We start from the raw sequence: 18216 nt of genomic DNA, 5'->3' as shown, positions 1-18216 counted from the left end.
TTTAAAGCATGATTTTAAGCACTTAAAATGTGCTACACTTTATTTCTATGCTGTTCTGGTGTTTTTCCTCTTCTCCTCTTCTTGTTTTAATACTCCAGGAGCCTTAAGAAATGGAAGGTTCTCAGATCTCTTTTGACGTCTGAGAGGGCCAGGCCCTATTATTCAGTGAGTCTATTCACATCTCTCTCATTCTCCCTACGGTCTATGAACAGGTTACTGTGGGATGGAGAAGAGCTTTGGTTTTATGAAGTGATGAATTGGTATTCTGACTAAACCCAAATGTTTTGGTGACTGTTGGGGTGGAACCCAATAATTCTGCCAAGTTGGGATTAGCACCAATGCTACTTCCCCCTTGGTGGAGATTCAGCTCAGAATCACGGTTAAAGAGAAATGAAGGAAATCTAGTATGAAAGTGGACTTCCATTATAATAACCACCAAAAGATTTTTTTTTTTAAAGCTTCAAAGGAAGAAAAATGGAAAACCTAATCACGCACATAACACACCACTTGTAATTTGCGTAATGGTTATCTTTGTTGAAAACTATTTTTTTTATTTTTTAACGTTTGTTTCTTATTGAGAGACAGAGCATGAGCATGGGAGGGGCCGAGAGAGGAGGAGACACGAAATGTGAAGCAGGCTCCAGGCTCTGAGCTGTCAGCACATAGCCTGATGCGGGGCTCGAACCCACAAACCCCAAGATCATGACCTGAGCTGAAGTTGGATGCTTAACTGACTGAGCCACCCAGGTGCCCCTGTTGAAAACTATTTCTTTTTTTTTTTTTTAATTTAAATTTTTTTTTAACATTTATTTATTTTTGAGACAGAGAGAGACAGAGCATGAACGGGGGGAGGGCCAGAGAGAGAGGGAGACACAGAATCTGAAGAAGGCTCCAGGCTCTGAGCTGTCAGCGCAGAACCCGATGCGGGGCTTGAACTCACGGACCGTGAGATCGTGACCTGAGCGAAGTCGGACGCTCAACCGACTGAGCCACCCAGGCGCCCCGAAAACTATTTCTAATGAGATGGATGAAAAGCTAAAATGGTCAACAGATTTGGTCAAATCAGACACAAAAAATGTCCCTGAGGCTTTTCAATCTTCAACAAATATTGGTTCTTATCAGTCTTCTCAACCATAATTTGTTCCTTTGAACCTTCAGAATCAAGGTAAGGTTCAAAAGCCACTTTACAAAATAATCATTTATCTCTACAGTCTCAAAGGTTGTAAAATATATTGAATACATGTTTTACTTCATATCTGAAGAATTTAAATTCAATCTAGTTAGTTCCTTATTAGAGATAGAACATCAAAGAATTCAGAAGGACTAAAACATCCTGTGTATGTTGTGCTTTTATTCATGCATAGGTTAACTTTTGGAAGTCAATTTGCTTTTTTTAGTTCATGAGAGTCTGCATAGAAGAAATAACTAGCAGGAGTCAACAATATATGATACAGGGTTCCAGAAAACTGGGTCCCTTTTGCTCTGTGCTAACTGCTTGGGTCAAGTATACAAACTAATTTGCCCACACAAGATTATCTCTTAGTATTCCTTACTGTTCAGCAAATACCTATTCTGACTGAACCCAGTTCTTTGGTAATGGTGGAGGCAATAGATAACAGTGTTATCTATACATATCCAAGACTAAATTTTGCTATCTTTTCTCAGCCCAAGTAAATACACGAATATGTCTTCTCTATATTACAGGAGATGTCAAAAAAAGAGCATGTTTTATGGATAACAAATGGCATCTCTGTTTTATAAAAACTATTTCTCTGGAAAGTAAGGTGGATATTTCGAGTCTTCTGTAGATACCTGGAAAATCAGAAAACTAAAAAAACTAAAAATACATACACGCAAAATACAACTAAAAGCAAATAAAAAACTGAAAACTTTCCCATTAAACGATACCCACCAACAGGGAGATATGAAGAAAAACAAGTCAACTTTTTCTACAAGTATATCAAGGTTCATGATTAAAATAAGTCCATAACCAGGGAAAGGCCTGGTCTTTAGTACAAGGACGGGCCTTTTATTTGGCTGTCGCCTTTGACACTGGTGGACAGCATATGAAGTTTAGTAATTTAAGAAATCCTGGGGTGGGGGAGAAGCCCTTCCGGAAAGCACTTTTACACTGTGGATTAAGCTGTGGCTACTGCCTCTGTACATTATCTGCCTTATCTGGTGCTTAGACAAGAAGTACACGTGAGCTGGTCTCATTTGTGAGGAAGCTGACTTCAAAAGAGAGGTTAAGTGGCTGGCTTGAGAGAAGAGAGTTAGGCAGTGGGAGATCCAGGATTGGAACGTCAAAGTTAGTGACTCCAGCCCACTTTATCCTGCTGTGACGCTATCTCTACTTGGCTGAAAAAAAAAAAGTGTCACTGGAATTATCTATCAATGGAACAGACATTTGTGCTATTTGCAGTCATTTGGGGGAAATGCTTCTGGTTAACAGTAAGAAATGTTTGCTTCTCCTGTTTCCGAGGTCATCATGAATGGGGTAGGTATGGGATTAATTCTTTTTGGCAGCCATGTCCTGGAGGGAAAGGGAGAGCCAGAATTATCTCACAGACAAATAGAAAGAAACAGCAAGTTTTACACCCACTAGCTTTAAAACGACAGCCAGTTCCCCTTGTGACGTCTGCCTCGAGCTGAGTAATGCACTTGAGAACTGTTTTGCCAGCCTCTCGGGGCGTAATCTTTAACCCCTTTTATTAATGGATTCTGTGACACTGTGCAGCAGAAAAATGATAAACGTCCAGGTTAAAAACAAGCAAATTTATTTTTTTCACATTCTTCTTCACAAAGATGTTGAAGCCAATGCTATTGGTAACCACATATAATAGTGTATGGTGGAAAATGTCAAGTCAAAACTCTAACTCACACATGCCTACTCACTTCTGTATGGCCATAACATTAACCTCTTATTTACAATGTTGTGTGATGACTAGCTTTTCTGCCTTGATAAAATATTTAGTGCTCACAGGTTATTATTCCATGTTTCCCAATAATCTATTTGCTTTATAATAAAGCAGGAGCTCCCAAACTTCGTTCTTAAGTAACTCACATGGTTTCGGCTGTACTATCAAATCGGTATCTATGTAATATTTTTCTTTAACCGGACTCACTCTATTATTTTACAAGATTATATCACTACTGTAGATGGAAAAAGAATCTACTGTTTGCCTTAAATAGATGGAAGCTACACGATATATATACAATGAATAAAAGAAAATGCTTTAAAACTTATGTAAACATTGCTACCTTGTGCTAAAGGCTCTGAATGTGAGACCTAGACACTCTCTCTGTTAAAAAATAAATGAAAAATGGAGGGAGGGTGGGGACCTGTAAGAAGTGTTAAATATACGCCAACACTAAATTAAGGTTTCTTCTTTTATGTGATCATAAACATTGAAAGAAAACTGATAAATAAATCAACTTTTCATTATGGGAATCAGAGTAACGGTGTTGGGTCATGTGCCATCTTATGTGCTGTCTCACTGTGGAAAACATTTCAGTGAAGAGTTTTTGTAAAACATGTCTGAATATCAAAGAGCATTTCTATTGCTCACTTAGACACTAGCGAGAGAGAGAACTGAGACAGGGTGAGAGTTTCTTTTCCTCCACAGTCAATTCCATTCAACATAAAATACAAATTATGTGCTTAGATATTTCAGTTTATTATCTTATTTGTGAGAAGAGACAAATACATTGGAAATAAATGATTACCAAACAAACAAATCGACACTCTTAAGGGTGCATGCTGAGTATCTAGGCAGATAAGAGCACCCGAGGGGCAGAGAGAGAGAGAGAGAGAGAGAGAGAGAGAGAGAGAGAGAGAATCCCAAGCAGGTGGGTGCCCTGTCAGTGCAGAGCCTGATGTGGGGCTCAATCCCTCAACCCTGGGATCATGATCTTAGCCGAAATTGGAAGTCAGACACTTAACCAACTGAGCCACCCAGGCACCCCTTAGATACTCTATTTCATTTTCCAAGATCTGATGGTGTTTGTTGTGTGACGTATGGACTAAGGAGGGTGTTAGCATAAAGGCATCCTGCAAAGACAAAGAGTGTATACAACAGTTTGTTTATGGAAACCTTTGGTAATGCAAATAATTAGTGAAACATTAAAGAAAACGTTTTGCCTCTTGTTTAATTCATCATCCAATGGCTTTATACATGTTTTCTAGTAAATAACAATGGCAATAGTCCAATCTCCTTTGAGTATGAGGACTGTATCATGCTAGACATTATACTTTCAATGTCTATAGACTGAGAAAATACATAATGATCAAAGGCTTCTATTAATTCAGTGAAACAAGTGTATTTATATTTTATTCATCACCTCACCTATAGACATTTAAAAAATAGTACTGTGTGTGTGTGTGTGTGTGTGTGTGTGTGTGTGACATATTATTTATTTAGTCTAGTCATACTGAATGTGCATATGGATTTACAGACCCCTCACAATAAATTCTGCTACCCCCAGGGGTCCAAGACCTAGTGGTTGGAACTGTGGAATAGGACAGGCTTATGATTGATGACAGTGAGGAGGGCCTGGGGCACATCTGTGGGTCCTCCATTGCTTTTGTCATCATGACCCTCACACTTTCTTCCTGAAACTCTGCACTCTTCTTTGTTTACTGAAAATATTTTCTGTATAAACTTCAACAGGTTGGTTTTCCATAGTGGAAACATTTTTTTTTCATGCTAAAAAATTAATCTGTGCCTTAACTGGAGACCTGTACAACTGGGATAAAAGTCATTTTAAATTCAAGATGCACCAGGTCTTCTGCTGCATTTAATAAAATGTTAGTCCTGAAGGTAGGTTGTGAGTACACGGTTATTTGCTGTGCGACTCCTCATACCCTTGTGACGTCCATATTGAATAATAAACGAAAGCATAAACATTCCCTGCATCTCACTTATAGCTCTTTTCCTTTATGTGGTTATCACAACAAGCCAACAAAAGCTACCAATAAAGTTATTACTTGCTGCACAAAGCAGTGAAGCAACATTGTAAACTTACTTCCTGAGTGTTTTCTGGAATTTTAACTCCTTTGTCCTAGCACATTTTATCCGAATCTGAGATTCAAAATGTGCTCATGAGCTTTTGCCAAAATAGTCATTCCTTCTTTTGGGTCTGCCTTCTGTGTGACCCTAAGGACAATTGTGACTTTCTTACAAGCAGTGTCTTTAATCGTTCACGTAATGTGTCCCTGCAGTCATGCCCTCTCTCTCCTCAGCAGCACTGTCTTCCTCTTACCATGGCACATCTCACAGTAAATTTGTATGCATTTGCTGTCTACATGTACTAACGTCGTAGGCAGTTTCAACACACTCCACTCCACTCTACTCTGTTACATCTCGGAGAGTGCTCTTATCACAGTCACAAACCACTTTCACATGGGGCCAAAGGTCATTGCTCTCTCAGATGCATCTGACATGTTGACACTCCTTTAAATACTTTCTCACGTTTGCTTCCATTATACTCATTTATGTATTCAGGAAGACCTACTCTGGGTACAAAGAATTGAACACTGAAAAAGATTGGCTTCTTGTCTTTATGAATAACTGTGACAGAGACAGAGAAGCAAACATGCAGTTACAAGGGCCATGTGGACTAAATGTGCTAAGTGCTATATGGTGGGGGGAATATGGTGTGGACACAGGATCTATGAAGAATGCCTAATCAGGATTTACATGGTCAGGGAAAGCTTTCTGAGGAAGTGACATTCAACTCAAGACTTAAAAGATGAATAGGAATTAGTCAAAGAATGGAGACAGCATAGTGAGAAAGGGTATTCAGGACAAAGGAAGCGCATATTCAAGGACTTGGAAGGGAAGAGAGAGCATGGAAAGATGTAGTGCCAATATGTACAGGGTTTTTTTTTTTTTTTTTTTTTTTTTTTTTTTGGTGGAGGGGAGGGAAGAGTAGCAAAAGAAAGAATGACAAAAATGTCACTGAAGTAAGGAGGCATCATATCCGACAGGCCTTATAAGACAATTTAAGAATACTGGACATTTTTCATTGAAGGCAGTAGGGAGCAATTAAGGAAAGTGGAGCTGGAAAATGACTGAACCAGGAGGATTGAGAAGGGGCAAGGTTAAAGGGCAAGACTCACTAGAAATCTGTGACACAGATCCAGGCAATAGTAGTAGTTCTGTTAGTGGCAGTAGTGTTGGTGATGGTAGAGAAAATTGGCCATTATAGAGGAAGAAGTAACAAAATTTGGTGATTTGATGGAAGAAAATGTCTGGTCAGGAGATGGAAGAGTCAGTGATAACAACCACGACAAGGTTGGTGCCTTTCACCAATTTGGAAAGCACCAAAATAGGAACGAGATGTGGCTAAAGATAGAAGGGAGATGATGAGTTCAGTTGGAGCTTATTGACACTTCAAAAGCAGAGATGCACTCGGAAGATAGGGGGGATTCTAAAAGGGACTGGCCCTTCTCTCTCTCCCAGAGATAAGGAATGAGGAAATAATGATGATTTCCCTGTTCCTGAGAGCTTTCTCAGGGAGCATGTTTGAGTGACCCATAACACAAGATGTGGAGCGTGGGAGTCACATGCTTCTAGCACGGAATCTACTTTTCTCCTAAGCAGTTTTCTCCCTACTTTTCTCTCTACTTTTCTCCCACTACAGACAGACAACAGCCACAGCTCCGGATCCACAGCTTTGAGAACTGAGGCATCAGGGAATCTATAACAAGAATCAGACACGTAGTGACAAAGGACACATGACCTCATTGCCAAGTTCTTGGTAATATCCTTTAAAAGGCCTCAGTGGTGATAGAGGGGAAGTTTAGGGAAAGCAGAAGTAGCCCTGAAATAGCTAAAACCTGAGTTGGGGGCTCCTGTCCCTTCTCAGCATCCTGACAAGGTCTTGGTAATATATCCAGATTTGTGATCAGCAAATTAGGCCAAGTTGGAATGAGTATAGGCAAATGAAACATAAGGGGAAAAAAATACAAGTTTTTTTTTTTTTTTAAATCTCAGCTTTGTTGGCTTGTGTGTTTTATTTCGTATTTTAACAGTGCATATCATTTTCAGTTGAGGTCTTGTTTCTTGCAAGATCATTGCTTTTGCAATCCTATCTGGAGCAATATGTAAAAAGGATGTGTATATAAGATGAGGAAGCATATTTCAGTCCCTTCTAAGAAACCATTTAAACTGTTAGACATTTGTTTAATGCCTGTACCTTTCTAACACTCTTAGCTGAAATATTGTGCTTCTCTGTGCTATTAGCAGTACAAAAATGAAAGAATTCAGATACTGTGGTCCAAGGGAACCATTTTACTGTTTCCATCAAAATATGAGTTTTCCAGGTTTTATTCCCATTACTTATCTATCAAGGACTATGTCTCTCCCCATGCTAAACTGTAGATACCAATACAATCTGCCTCATCAAAGGCTATTAGGACACTATTCATGGAGTGTATTTTGCTTTAGGAAGTTGGCTGGGAATTCCCCCAAAATTGTATTTAGTATATGTTAAAGGTTGACGTGTATTCTACAAATGAGTGAATTTCTTCTAAGATTAGAACTATGGCAGGAGTGACATGGATTAGAGCTTGGCAGTGACCTGAATTTCTGTAAGCAGAGCATAGTCAACTTCCCAACTGTGTCTTGCACAAGGGTGGCCAACTCCCTTCTGCTGTATTAGTCATCATTAGCCACACTAGGGAGTGGTTTAACTAATTTACAAAACAGCGATTGTTCTGCTACCCTCAGGAGAGTGTTCGGTCATGGGCAACAGCTCTATTGCATGGGGCATCATACTGCACCCATCTGTCCTAATAGTTTTGGTTAAAACGGAAGTGGCAGCAGACTAACACTAACCATCCCGCACCTTTAACACGGCTCTTCTTGGGCACCAGGCACTGTGCTAAGTGCCGTTTTACATGATCTCATTTAATCTTCAGAACCACCTGTGATGAGATTATTGGCTGCATTTTAGAAATGACAAAAGTGAAGTGCAGGGAGAGGAAGACATTTCCCAAGAGTCACCCAGAACAAGGGTTTGAATTCAACTGTTTGACTCCTGAATCTGTTCTCTTAATCTGAATCTCTTAATCACTGGACGAATGGCTTGTAAATTTTTTCCCAAAGGATAAGGGGGACCGAATTCTTGGATCCTACTCCAACTCTTCTTTTGTTGCTTTATATACTGAGGTTCAGCGTAGACCTCACTGTAGTAAGGAACCAGAGCCATGTTTTTTTTTTTTTTTTTAATTTTTTTTTTTAACGTTTATTTATTTTTGAGACAGAGAGAGACAGAGCATGAACGGGGGAGGGGCAGAGAGAGAGGGAGACACAGAATCAGAAGCAGGCTCCAGGCTCTGAGCCATCAGCCCAGAGCCCGACGCGGGGCTCGAACTCACGGACTGCGAGATCGTGACCTGAGCTGAAGTCGGACGCTTAACCGACTGAGCCACCCAGGCGCCCCCAGAGCCATGTTTTTTTTTTTTTTTCAATGTTTATTTATTTTTGGGACAGAGAGAGAGACAGAGCATGAACGGGGGAGGGGCAGAGGGGCAGAGAGAGAGGGAGACACAGAATCAGAAACAGGCTCCAGGCTCTGAGCCATCACCCCAGAGCCTGACGCGGGGCTCGAACTCACGGACCGCGAGATCGTGACCTGGCTGAAGTCGGACGCTTAACCGACTGCGCCACCCAGGCGCCCCCCCAGAGCCATGTTTTAAGAACAGTTTGACCTTGCATCATTTGCTCCGACGTCTCTGTGCATCTGAACCAACTCAATACTGGACATGGAATCCAGAACTGCCTGCTTCATATACTCTAGTGACTGATTAAAAGAAAAGCCTCACTGAGTGGCTACAGAAAACAAACGAACAAACAAACAAGAAACCTTATGTCAATAATTCTGAGTTAGCTCAATGAAGGCCTGTCAAATGGAACATATAACAAGACAAAAGGTAGCCAGTCCAGGTTAACTGTCCTTTATCTATGGCATCAATTTATTGGCTACCTTGTCATGCAGGAATATCCCAGGATAAGAGACTTGGGCAGGTATATTTTCTTAGTGGGAAGGTTGGAAACAGAACAGTGGGGACCCAATGAAGGGATCATGAGAGATCAAGGGGAAAAGATGGAGAAAGAGCAATTTTTCTCCCATGGACTAGTCCCATGTAGCAGAAATTTAAAAAGCGGGGGTGGAGGGTGGGAATGGGTTTTGTTCATTGCATATTTAAAGGGAAATTAATCAGATTTAACTTATTATAGGCCACTCTAAGAAACCACATGCAGAGTCTCCTTACAATTTTTCCTAATGACAGTTTGACAGAAAAATATCACTGTATTCTAGAGACAGCTATCATTTCACAATTCAGAAAAGATGTGAGAATTTATTATATGGCATGAAAACCAATGATTTTGATTTTGGAATCAAAGTATTATTATTATCTAATAGGTAAAGGAAGCCCAGATTATAGAGGAGGAATGTGTATCAACCCAAACACTCAACACATCATATGCAAGAGCTTTCCTGCATTGGATGCCCTTTAGAAGTTTTTGGACACCAAAAGGTGAAAGTAAGGAATTTGCCATTTTGATGCAGCCTTTTTAATCTGAGAAAAACAACCCAATGTGCCTTTCAGTTCTAAATAATAAAGAAAGTAAATATCTCTATTCTTGAGGCCGAAATAACAACCTGGAGTGAGACCCTTTAGGTCCAGAGGATGGGTCTTCCATTTAGTCACATAAATCAAATATGTTTTCACACAGTTCTTTTTCTCTGCAGATAGTTTTTGGGGTGGAGGAGAGCAGAGTCCAGGGCAGAAAACTTTTTTTTTTGTCTTTATATGAATTTATGCTTTATAATAGCATATTACTGTTTATTGTTAAGAAGACCATCTCAGAGCATACAGGTCAATGAGGTGTGTGTATGTGTGTACAATAAATACATGTATTCATGATATTGTTCCCATATGTCAAGATCTTGGTATCAGGGAATCTGAAGACTAAAGAAAGTTGGGTATGTTTGAACTTGATTGGGCTTGGTGCAGCTTAGAATGGATTGCAGATGTCCCATACTTAGTGTATGAATGGTTCAATGGCTCTAGTTTGGGGGAAATACACTGATATTGAACCATTTGTCTGCTTAAGGATACAGGTTAAGACTGACCCACAGGCAAGGTGTGGGGCTTTCCTTGGAGAATTTACAAAATCATTTTGGAAGGAGACAGAGATTCTGGGATTCACGATGGTCCAGGAGGCAGAATTTAGGATACAAAGAGGAGGGAATTTTTCCTTTGAGCTCATGATTAGGTTTGGAGGGGAGATATGGCAGAGGAGAATCCCAGTGAGGGGTGTACATATGTGTGTGCTGGATGGTGCATGTTGATAAGCTGGTTGCCTGCAACATGGCCATGTTACTGGTGACTCCTTATGGGTCTAGCTACAGTAAATTAAATTAGTCAGTGTGGTGAACTTTCCTTGTATTAGTCCCAAATTTTCATGTTTTCAAGTGACCAGTGTGAACAAAGTGATGACTGCAGAATGACCACAAAACTTAGCAATATGTGGATCCTGAGAAACTTAACACAAGACCATGGGGGAGGGGAAGGAAAAAAAAAGTTAGCGAGGGAGGAAGCCAAACCATAAGAGACTCTTAAAAACTGAGAATAAACTGAGGGTTGATTGGGGGTGGGTGGGAAGGGGGGGTGGGTGATGGGCATTGAGGAGCGTACCTGTTGGGATGAGCACTGGGTGTTGTATGGAAACCAATTTGACAATAAATTTCCTATTAAAAAAAAGCTTAGCAATATGGAGGTCAGTGTAGAGCTTGATATGGTTTTATTAAAAGTAAATAAGCTTGGTCTCTTGTGCTGCAGAGAATCAAAGAAGGCTTGCTGCCCCACTTTGGGAAGCAGTTCAGTGGAGCAGCAGCAGCTTAAAGAAACCTATTCCAGGGAGATAAAGGAGTGAGCAGTGGCCCACAAAAGGAGCAGAGACCCAAGCTCTAAGCCAGATGCTTGGCTGAAATGATAAACAATGACCAAGACCCACTTGCAGAGAGAACTCAACAGTCATATGGAGTGAAGACTCAGGTCTTTGTTTTGGATATATAAAGTTAATAAAAACATGCGAGTGTAAATATCTTTTCAGAATAATGATTTCTTTTCCTTTCAATATATACCCAGAAGTGGGATAGCTGGGTCACATGGTAGTTCTATTTATAATTTTTTGAGGAACTTCCACATTATTTTCCATAATGGACATTTTCACCAACAGTGTGCAAAAGTTTCCTTTTCTCCATATCCTCACCAATACCTATTATCTTTGGACTTTTTGGTGATAGCCAATCTAAGAAGTATGAGGTGATATCTCATTATGGTTTTGATTTTCATTTTTCTGATGATTAGTGATGTCAACTACCTCTTCATACACTTGTTGAGCATTTGCATGTCTTCTTGAAAAAATGTCTATTCAGGTCCTTTTCACATTTTAAAATCGAGTTATTTGTTGTTCTGGTATTGAGGTGTATAAAATTCTTATATATCTTGGATATTAATTCCTTATTAGATATGTGATTTGCAAATATTTTCTCCCATTCCATAGGTTGCCTTTGTATGTTGTTGATGGTTTCCTTTGTTGTGCAGGAACTTTCAAATTTTACTGTAGTCTCATTTATTTATTTTTGCTTTTGTTGCCTGTGCTTTGGTGTCAATTCCAAAAAATCATTTCCAAGACCAATGTCAAGGAGCTGACCCTTATGTTTTCTTCTAGGAGTTTTATGGTTTTAGGGCTTACATTTAAGTCTTTAATTCATGTTGAGTTGATTTTTAGGTATGGTGTAAGACAAAGGATCCCATTTCATTGTTTTGCATGTGGCAATCCAGTTTTTCTAAGACCATTTATTGAAGAGACTATCCTTTTCTTATGGAGTATTCTTGGTTCCTTTGTCAAAAATTAGTTCATTGCAGCATTATTATTCACAGCAGCCAAGATAGAGAGATGAGTTGAATGAATAACCAAAATGTGGTATAAATACACAATGGACTATTATTCAGCCTTTAAAAAGAAGGAAATCCTGCCATATGCAATAATATGTATGAAACTGGAGTACATTATGTTAAGTAAAATAAGCCAGATACAGAAAGATAAATATCATATGATTTCAATTAAATGTTCAATCTTAAAAAAAAAAGTCAAACTTATAGTAACACAGAGTGGAATAATGGTTATCAGAAGCAGAGGGATGGAGGAAAAGGGGAAATACTGATCAAAGGGCACAAACTTTCAATTACAAGATGAAGGAGTTCTAGAGATCTAACATACAGCACGGGGACTGTATCAGTAATGTTTTGTAGACCTGAAATTTGCTAAGAGAGTAGATCTTAAATGTCTTCACCATACACACACAAAAGAGTCTAACTATGGGAGGTGATAAATAAGTTGGTTAGTTTGATTGTGGTGATCATTTCACAGTACACACATATATCAAACAATGTATTATAAAAAAACACATTATACTGTACACCTTCAATATACACAAAGTTTGTCAAAAATAAATAAAAAAAACTCAGAAAAAAATAGTAAAATTAATATGATCTCATTTTGAGCCTTAACATTGTTGGGACTTAGACATATGATTTGTACATAGAAATGTAAACTCTTGAACACTATAAATGCTAAGAGAGTCTGATATAATTTAGACCAAGCTTTCATGTCAGATTCAGTAGAGGGTTTGTTCTAGTAACAAGTCAGTGGGCCTAATCAACAAAACTTCCCATGCCTTATTGCTCTTATAGTTACCGTGATAAAAATTTAAATCATTAACCCAGAAAAATCTATTAAGTATCTACTGTGCACAAAGCAGCACTCTAGGCAAAGGAGATTATAGGGGAGTACAAAAGAGACTAAGTCCCTCTTCTAACGGTGTTTGTAGTCGGGTGAGAGGAGACAGACAACAAACAAATGAACACATATAATATGCCAGGTCTGAAAACTGATGTGGAAAATGATGAATGAGAGCAAGGGAAACAATGGTGTGGCAGGTAATGCTAGAAGGGTGCTATTTTACATAAGATGGTCAGGGAAGGCCTCCCCAATAACATGGAATCTGAATAGAAACATGAAAAAAGTAAGGGAGTGACTGTGTAGCTAATCTGAAGGGAAGAGCATTCCAGCCAGAGAAATAGCACATTCAAGGCACCGTGCTGACATGACTGTGGCTGGAAAAGGGATAGGGCAAAAAAAAAAAAAGGGGGGGGGGGAGGGCTGGAGGTAAAGCCACAGAAATGGAGCTGGGAGCAGATCGCTAGTACGTTATAATTAGAGATTAGAGATTATGGACTATAGATGACAATTGGAGATTAGAGAGAAATAGATGAATCAAGGATGTCTCCAAAAGTTTTTGCCTGGGCAACTGGTTGAATAGAGTTGTTATTTATGAAATGGAAAAGGTTGGTAAATAAGTATGTTTGAAGAGACAATAAAGAATTTAATGTTAGAGTTACCATGTCATTTGTACATCCAAGAAGAGAGGCCAGGAGGCAGTTGGCATTTTTCATCATGTAAAGTTACTTAAAGTCATGGACTAAATGAGACCACTTAGCCAATAATGTAAAGAAAAGAGATCTGAGTACCGATCCCTTTATAGAGACGGAGAAAATTAGGAGGAAGCAAAAAAGTCATAAATAAGGAATAGCCAGTAGAATAGGAAGATAACCAAGAGACAACAATGAATCAGAGATCAAGTATGTTAAGTTATCAGTGTTTCAGTGTGACTAAGATGAGGCTAGAAATGACCAATGACTTTAGCAACTCAACTTGAAGATCCTTTGTGACTTGATAAGAACTCTTTGGTGGAGTGGTGGACATGATGGCTACTGGAGCGGGTTTCAAGACAGGATTACAGGGAGGGAGGCAAACCACAAGAGACTTTTAAATATAGAGAACAAACTGAGGGTGAGTAGGGGAGAGAGGAAAATGGGTGATGGTCATTGAGGAGGGCACTTGTTGGGATGAGCACTGGGTGTTGTATGTAAGCCAACTGGACAATAAATTACGTTAAAAAAAAAGACAGGATAAGAAATATATCTATAGCACAGTTAAGACTGTGATTTGAAGATTTAGACACATTCTAAATCTAGAATGGTTCATTCATGATGTAGAATAATCACCTATGTATAAGTCAACTCACGGTGAGAATTAGTGAGCCTATTTAGAAAAATCATCAAAGATGCCATAGTTAGTTCCAAGTCATGGGATGAAGACACAGCACCAACAGCAACAGAGGGCATAAGCTGAGGAGTGATCTGTCTACTGGTTTTCATTCAATGACTCTTTGAAGCTCCTTCTAGAAAAGTGGAAAGTTGTTTTATAGTTCTGAGAACTGAGGGAGGACACCCAGTAAATCTGTTGATATAGTCTCCAGAACTGAGGCCATCAGAAAGACCATCTCAATGACTATTTTTCTTAAGTTGCAGTTATACGGAATCAATTTACTTAGTTTTATCCTATTTAGATTTTTGTTCTTACCTTGGCACTCTGGGGTAACATTTCTGAGCGCAACTAGTAGTGAGTTTGTTCTTGATGGGCACATTTCTCTAGTTTGTGAATTATGGGCCAAGAATGGAATGGTAGCTCTGAAAATAAAAGCCAGGCACAAAGAGGTTTGTTGTTAACCTTCATGAAGGGCCTTACAGCAGTTTAAGTATCTCACCCTTCTGGGACTAAAGACATCATGCTTTCCCATGACCTGAAATGGAAAATCATTCCACTGTTTCTGGGACGGCACGGAACACACACCATGTGAAGCAGTCATAAAATATTTTACTTGTTTTATCTTACTTTTTCCTCTTGCTAGTTCCCTTTATTTTGGCAGGAGGTGGGATGTGATGACCTAAATTAGGCTTTTCCACATCTAATTTCCAGATTCTGGGACCTAAGTTTTACTTTCCTATTTAAAAACATATGAACTTCCAGAAGTTATCCAGAAAGAGTCCCACTGAAGGCAAATGTCCTATCAGTTTTAGCCTGGTCTGAAACAAATTTACTGGAATGGGATTTCCATTACCTCTCGAGCAGATTGGTCACATGAAGCAAATTTACAGTACAGTAAGTGGTATTTCCTGAGGTGATGGATCTCCCATCTAATAGCCTCTGAGCGCAAGTCTCATGAACCATAATGCTTTTTGCATACAAGCCTGTAAATGCCCACTGCAGATTTTCCCACATAAGCGTCTTCTGCATACAAGGTTCTAAAAGTCTATGGCAGGCAATTCAAACAAAATTGTGTTCACTTCTCCTCACTTTTTTCCTAAGCTTACACCCCTGGGTTTTTGTTAACATTTAAAAAAGATATTTAAAACTGCACTTCAGCCACCTTGTAAAATGAAAGAGTACATTGTACAGGCACCAAAGGTACACGTCAGTGCTTTTATCAAATTCAGGGTCCTGCTCTGCGGCACTAATTGGAACCATGTGTTGAAAATGCAAGACAGGATTTTTTCAGCTGTTCTTTAATTAAATGGAATAAAATAAGGACTAAACCTCACATTGCTTCATCAAGAGAGGCTGCCGGGTTGTGCTACTAGACAGGTCTGATAGAGGATCCTGAGTGGGGATGCTGGCACCCGTGTCAGGGCTCCAGGGACAATGGTGATTACTTTAATATTGAAGATATTCTCAATGATTCTATGATACGATTTAGCCACATTCACAGAATGCCTGGTTGCAAATGCTTCTCTGATAAGGAGAGGAAGGCAAGTGATAGCAAGCCTAATTATTTTCAAGTGCACTGGAAGATTGACTCATGAAGATTTTGTAAAATATTTTCATAAAGTTCGGTCACTGCAAAAATCATCAGTAAGGTGGAAAAAGTGCCTCCTCATGCACTTGCCCACTGAAATCTGTGGAGAAATAGTGGCCAACAATGTGTGTGTCTACTAGAAAGACAGTGGAAAATACAATCTCAAGTTTTCTGTTGAAACTTGAAAACAAAATGTAATTTGATTTTTTAAAAAGTGTGATTTCTGCCACTTTGTTTTGAGGAAAAGGATACTCTATACCTTTTAATTGTCCTGGGATCAAAATCCCCAGGAAGAAAAGGTTAGTTCACAATGTCTCCTTTCAGGATTGAAGCCCGTCTTTCACGATGCTTTATGTTATTTAACATCCATTGAATGGCACCAGTGTATTGAACTCTACTCCCTCCTTCTTGTACAAGTTCTGGATCCAGAATAGGTACCTTTGCATAAAGTATTGAAGCTTTAGGAAAGAAAGGTGGATATTGCTGCCAACAGCACAGTCGCACCTACGGCCTCCAGAAAGAGGTGTCAGAAGTGAATTAAAGAGGACAGCAACAGCAATTCCCCTAAAGGTGTATATAAGCAGCATTCTGCAGGACACGGGAATGTCAAAGCAGGGCTGAGAATGTTCAAGGAAGAAAGCCAATTCCACTAAAGGTTAAAAAACCCTGAGATCACTCTTAAAGGAAATGATGAAACCACCCCTGCTTGTATCAAAGCCCAAGGCCTGGGCACTAGAAAGGGGTCTCTCTGCTGTGGGCTGGTTGTGTCACTCTACCATCAGGAGTCTCTCAACTTGCAAAGACTGTTGGCAAGGTTTAATCAGTGGATACTGCTTGGTCTGAAGCAGAGTTTGACAGTTTTCCAGACAGGCTGGGAACAGCATCAGAGAGTTACACAACCTGCAAAGAAGTGGGAGACGTCTGGGTGCATGTGGTTGTGCCCTTAGATGGCCTTCGGATTGCCCTTTCAAAAGCACAAACTGAATCAGGTCACTCCCTTTCTTCTCTTAAGATCATTCTATAGTTGTTCATTCACATAATCAGTGGGGAGCCTACACTGCCTTCTCAGGCTCTCACTGCATCTTTTTCCCCTCCCTTCGCTCCAGCCACAAAATACTGAAGATGCCACACTCGCCCATTTCCCTAAAGTGCATCTCAGCCACCTGGCAAATCCCCAATCATCCCAGAAGTTCAGCTCAAACTTCATCCATCTCCTCTCTGGGGTTTCCCTTGGCCATAACCTCTTCTTCCTATACTCTCCCAATAAAGTCAGAGCAGGATGATTCTCTTTTGTGCCCCCTGAACTTCCGGGGCTCCTCTCTTAGAGCACTTACCAAACATTTGATTGTGTACAGGTCTGCCTCCTTCCTTAGTCTAGACTTCCAGGCACCATGAGACAAGATGGTGTTACTCATCTTTATATCCCCAGTGCCTGGCAGAGTGCTTGGCACAAAGTGTTCACCAAACACACGATGACTGAATAAACACATACACATGTGGACTTGTGTTCTTCTAAACATAGTTGAGAATTGTGTGTAAGCTCAAGGGCACAGGGCAGATTCCGGTGTCCTTGCACACAGCCTGAATTTCAAATTCTTGAGATGAATGATTACTGACACAAAGGACAGTGACAGTGAAACACACACTGAGTTATTATCTCTGAAAAACTTGTAACATTTGCCAAATGTAGGCAATTATGAAAGTTACTGATATCGTATATGACAGATTAGGGCTACAATGGAAAAATCAAACAAAGATAAAAATGCTCTTCAGGAAAGGCATTATTTTATATAGAATTCCTCAAGAAAATACTATGATTTGTTTTATTATATAGTTTCTTTCCTCTCTCACCTTCCTCAAATGTCATAATTCTTGCAGAAAAATTCTTGTTAAAGAAGCATAGACTTTGGATGACATATTATTGAGTCTGAAAATCTATCTCCAAGTCAGAAGTAACTACACTTTGAGATTCCAAATCATATAAAAGATAACCAATTGTGGCCCGTAAAGAGCTGCAATTTCATCATTTGAGGGAAATTATGAATAAATAAATGGATGGGTGAATACATAAACATATTTAAAGCTCTGGGATAGATTTTTCTTTTCCCTAGGTAGCATTTGGACTATCTTCCAATGTTTAGACAGACACACAATGTTTTCCTCTGGAGTTCGTCATTTTTTATACTTTGGTGGCAAATGTGCCTCCCCTGATAGTCATTATCATTTCTTTAGGTAAGTGAATACATTCAATTAGATCTTGCTTTGCTTAGAAGTCATGCCATCTTTTTAACATGACATTGCATAAATGGTGAGGGATAGACACCGCCATTTATAAATGAATTATTTTAACATTTAACACTAGGGAAAATGTTACATGGAGATACGTTGCATGACTACTGGTAAACACATGGGATGATCAGAATAAAGAGACAGAGA

General features: G+C 39.4%; 1 protein-coding gene across 4 annotated transcripts in view; it reads right to left on the bottom strand.

The window, feature by feature from the left end:
* The window catches only part of XRCC4 (X-ray repair cross complementing 4), a 307462-nt gene that overhangs the window by 51707 nt on the left and 237539 nt on the right, over positions 1-18216 (bottom strand). Inside the window, exons 9-10 of one of the 4 annotated variants that reach the window (XR_002160538.2) lie at positions 14508-14614; positions 2366-2533 (exon numbers count right to left, since the gene is read on the bottom strand). The exons of 1 other annotated variant lie outside the window; for it this stretch is intronic. The gene's annotated coding sequence lies outside the window, so the exon portion shown is untranslated. 2 more of the 4 variants (XM_019836335.2, XM_011284386.3) reach the window with 2 other exon arrangements.

The sequence above is a fragment of the Felis catus genome, chromosome A1, assembly GCF_018350175.1.
Source record: "Felis catus isolate Fca126 chromosome A1, F.catus_Fca126_mat1.0, whole genome shotgun sequence".
NCBI classification, from domain to species: Eukaryota; Metazoa; Chordata; class Mammalia; order Carnivora; family Felidae; genus Felis; species Felis catus.
Note: the sequence above shows the minus strand (reverse complement) of the source record. Positions and strands in the feature narration are given on the sequence as shown.